Source organism: Chiloscyllium punctatum, unplaced genomic scaffold (genome assembly GCF_047496795.1).
Source record: "Chiloscyllium punctatum isolate Juve2018m unplaced genomic scaffold, sChiPun1.3 scaffold_150, whole genome shotgun sequence".
Taxonomy (NCBI): Eukaryota; Metazoa; Chordata; class Chondrichthyes; order Orectolobiformes; family Hemiscylliidae; genus Chiloscyllium; species Chiloscyllium punctatum.
Genome location: NW_027309884.1, coordinates 666,976 through 672,081, shown reverse-complemented (window position 1 = coordinate 672,081; position 5,106 = coordinate 666,976).

Sequence of the window (5,106 nt, the reverse complement as noted above, 5' to 3'; positions counted from 1 at the left end):
CTGACCCCACTCTGTCAATGTAACACACCCAGGGAAGAGCAGACTGACTCAACACTGTCAATGTAACACACCCAGGGAAGAGCAGACTGACCCCACTCTGTCAATGTAACACAGCCAGGGAAGAGCAGACTGACCCCACTGTGTCAATGTAATAAACTTGGGGAAGAGCAGACGGACCCCAATCTGTCAATGTAACACACCCAGGGAAGAGAAGACTGACCCCACTCTGTCAATGTAACCCTCCCAGGGAAGAGCAGACTGACCCCACTCTGTCAATGTAACACACCCAGGGAAGAGCAGACTGAACTCACTCTGTCAATGTAACACAACCAGGGAAGATCAGACTGACCCCACTTTGTCAATGTAACACACTCAGGGAAGAGCAGACTGACCCCACTCTGTCAATGTAACCCACCCATAAAAGAGCAGACTGTCCCCACTCTGTCAATGTGACACGCCCTGGGAAGAGCCCACTGACCCAACTCTGTCAATGTAACAAACCCAGGGAAGAGCAGACTGACCTCACTCTGTCAATGTAACCCACCCAGAGAAGAGCAGAATGACCTCTTCTGCAAAGTTACTCACACAGTGAACTGCAGACTTCCCCACTCTGTCAATGTAACCCGCCCAGTGAAGTGCACATTGACCCCACTCTGTCATTGTAACACACCCAGGGAAGAGCAGACTGACCCCACTCTGTCAATGTAACACACAATGGGAGAACAGACTGACCCCACTCTGTCAATTTAACACACCCAGGGAAGAGCAGACAGATACCACTCTGTCAATGTAACACACCAAGGGAAGAACAGACTGACCCCACTCTGTCAATTTAAGACACCCAGGGAAGAGCAGACTGACCCCACTCTGTCAATGTAACACACCCAGGGGAGAGCAGACTGACACCACCCTGTCACTGTAAAACTCCCAGGGAAGGACAGACTGACGCCACTCTGTCAATGTAACACACCCAGGGAAGAGCAGACTGACCCAACACTGTCAATTTAACACACCCAAGGAAGAACAGACTGACCCCACTCTGTCAATGTAACACACTCAGGAAAGAGAAGACTCACCCCAATCTGTCAATGTAACAAACCCAGGGAAGAGCAGACTGACCTCACTCTGTCAATGTAACCCACCCAGGGAAGAGCAGACTGACCCCACTCTGTCAATGTAACACACCCAGGGAAGAGCAGACTGAACTCACTCTGTCAATGTAACCGACCCAGAGAAGAGCAGAATGACCGCTTCTGCAAAATTACTCACACAGTCAACTGCAGTCTTACACCACTCCGTCAATGTAACACACCCAGGGAAGAGTTGACAGACCATACTCTGTAAATGTAACAAACCCAGGGAAGAGCAGACTGACCTCACTCTGTCAATGTAACAAACTTGGGGAAGAGCAGACTAACCCCAATCTCTCAATGTAACACACCCAGGGAAGAGCAGACTGACCCCACTGTGTCAATGTAACAAACCCAGGGAAGAGCAGACTGACCTCACTCTGCCAATGTTACACACCCAGGGAAGAGCAGACTGACCCCACTCTGTAAATGTAACCCACCCATAAAAGAGCAGACTGACCCCACTCTGTCAATGTGACACGCCCTGGGAAGAGCAGACGAACCTCACTCTGTCAATGTAACACACCCATAAAAGAGCAGACTGACCCCACTCTGTCAATGTGACACGCCCTTGGAAGAGCACACTGACCCAACTCTGTCAATGTAACACACCCAGGGAAGAGCAGACTAACCCCAATCTCTCAATGTAACACACCCATAAAAGAGCAGACTGACCCCACTCTGTCAATGTGACACGCCCTGGGAAGAGCACACTGACCCAACTCTGTCAATGTAACACACCCAGGGAAGAGCAGACTGACCAAACTCTGTCAATGTAACAAACCCATAAAAGAGCAGACTGACTCCACTCTGTCAATGTGACACGCCCTGGGAAGAGCACACAGACCCAACTCTGTCAATGTAACACACCCAGGGAAGAGCAGACTGACCCCACTCTGTCAATGTTACCCACCCAGGGAAGAGCAGATTGACCCAACTCTGTCAATGTGACACGCCCTGGGAAGAGCAGACTGACCTCACTCTGTCAATGTAACACACCCAGGGAAGAACAGACTGACCCCACTCTGTCAATGTAACAAACCCTGGGAGAGCAGACTGACCCCACTCTGTCAATGTAACACACCCAGGGAAGAGCAAACTGACCCCACTCTGTCAATGAAACACACCCAGGGAAGAGCAGACTGACCCCACTCTGACAATGTAACACACACAGGGAAGAGCAGACTGACCCCACTCTGTCAATGTAACACAACCAGGGAAGTGCAGTCTGACCCGACTCTGTCAATATAACACACCAAGGGAAGAGCAGACTGACACCACTCTGTCAATGTAACACACACAGGGAAGAGCAGACTGACCCCACTCTGTCAATGTAACACACCCAGGGAAGTGCAGACTGACCCCACTCTGTCATTGTAACACACCCAGGGAAGAGCAGGCTGACCCCACTCTGTCAACGTAACATACCCAGGGAAGAGCAGACTGACCCCACTCTGTCAATGTAACACACCCAGGGAAGTGCACACTGACCCGACTCTGTCAATGTAACACACACAGGGAAGAGCAGACTGACCCCACTCTGTCAATGTAACACAGCCAGGGAAGTGCAGACTGACCCGAATCTGTCAATGTAACACACACAGGGAAGAGCAGACTGACCCCACTCTGTCAATGTAACACACCCAGGGAAGAGCAGACTGACCCCACTCTGTCAATGTAACACACCCAGGGAAGTGCATACTGACCCCACCCTATCAAAGTAACAAAACCAGGGAAGAGCAGACTGACCCCCACTCTGTCAATGTAACACACCCAGGGAAGGGCAGACTGACCCCACTCTGTCAATGTAACAAACCCAGGGAAGAACAGACTGACCCCAATCTGTCAATGTAACCCACCCAGGAAAGAGCAGACTGACCCCACTCTGTCAATGTAACACACCCAGGGAAGAGCAGACTGACCCCACTCTGTCAATGTAACACACCCAGGGAAGAGCAGACTGACCCAACACTGTCAATGTAACACACCCAGGGAAGAGCAGACTGACCCCACTCTGTCAATGTAACACAGCCAGGGAAGAGCAGACTGACCCCACTGTGTCAATGTAACAATCTTGGGGAAGAGCAGACGGACCCCAATCTGTCAATGTAACACACCCAGGGAAGAGAAGACTGACCCCACTCTGTCAATGTAACCCTCCCAGGGAAGAGCAGACTGACCCCACTCTGTCAATGTAACACACTCAGGGAAGAGCACACTGACCCAACTCTGTCAATGTAACAAACCCAGGGAAGAGCAGACTGACCCCACTCTGTCATTGTAACACACCCAGGGAAGAGCAGACTGACCCCACTCTGTCAATGTAACACACAATGGGAGAACAGACTGACCCCACTCTGTCAATTTAACACACCCAGGGAAGAGCAGACAGATACCACTCTGTCAATGTAACACACCAAGGGAAGAACAGACTGACCCCACTCTGTCAATTTAAGACACCCAGGGAAGAGCAGACTGACCCCACTCTGTCAATGTAACACACCCAGGGGAGAGCAGACTGACACCACCCTGTCACTGTAAAACTCCCAGGGAAGGACAGACTGACGCCACTCTGTCAATGTAACACACCCAGGGAAGAGCAGACTGACCCCACTCTGTCAATGTAACACACTCAGGAAAGAGAAGGCTCACCCCAATCTGTCAATGTAACCCACCCAGGGAAGAGCAGACTGACCCCACTCTGTCAATGTAACACACCCAGGGAAGAGCAGACTGACCTCACTCTGTCAATGTAACACACCCAGGGAAGAGCAGACTGACCCCACTCTGTCAATGTAACACACCCAGGGAAGAGCAGACTGAACTCACTCTGTCAATGTAACCGACCCAGAGAAGAGCAGAATGACCGCTTCTGCAAAATTACTCACACAGTCAACTGCAGTCTTACACCACTCCGTCAATGTAACACACCCAGGGAAGAGTTGACTGACCATACTCTGTAAATGTAACAAACCCAGGGAAGAGCAGACTGACCTCACTCTGTCAATGTAACACACCCAGGGAATTGCAGACTGACCCCACTCTGTCAATGTAACAAACTTGGGGAAGAGCAGACTAACCCCAATCTCTCAATGTAACACACCCAGGGAAGAGCAGACTGACCCCACTGTGTCAATGTAACAAACCCAGGGAAGAGCAGACTGACCTCACTCTGCCAATGTTACACACCCAGGGAAGAGCAGACTGACCCCACTCTGTCAATGTAACCCACCCATAAAAGAGCAGACTGACCCCACTCTGTCAATGTGACACGCCCTTGGAAGAGCACAATGACCCAACACTGTCAATGTAACACACCCAGGGAAGAGCAGACTAACCCCAATCTCTCAATGTAACACACCCATAAAAGAGCAGACTGACCCCACTCTGTCAATGTGACACGCCCTGGGAAGAGCACACTGACCCAACTCTGTCAATGTAACACACCCAGGGAAGAGCAGACTGACCAAACTCTGTCAATGTAACAAACCCATAAAAGAGCAGACTGACCCCACTCTGTCAATGTAACACACCCAGGGAAGAGCAGACTGACCCAACACTGTCAATGTAACACACCCAGGGAAGAGCAGACTGACCCCACTCTGTCAATGTAACACAGCCAGGGAAGAGCAGACTGACCCCACTGTGTCAATGTGACACGCCCTGGGAAGAGCAGACTGACCTCACTCTGTCAATGTAACACACCCAGGGAAGAACAGACTGTCCCCACTCTGTCAATGTAACAAACCCTGCGAGAGTAGACTGACCCCACTCTGTCAATGTAACACACCTAGGGAAGAGCAAACTGACCCCACTCTGTCAATGAAACACACCCAGGGAAGAGCAGACTGACCCCACTCTGTCAATGTAACACAGCCAGGGAAGAGCAGACTGACCCCACTGTGTCAATGTGACACGCCCTGGGAAGAGCAGACTGACCTCACTCTGTCAATGTAACACACCCAGGGAAGAACAG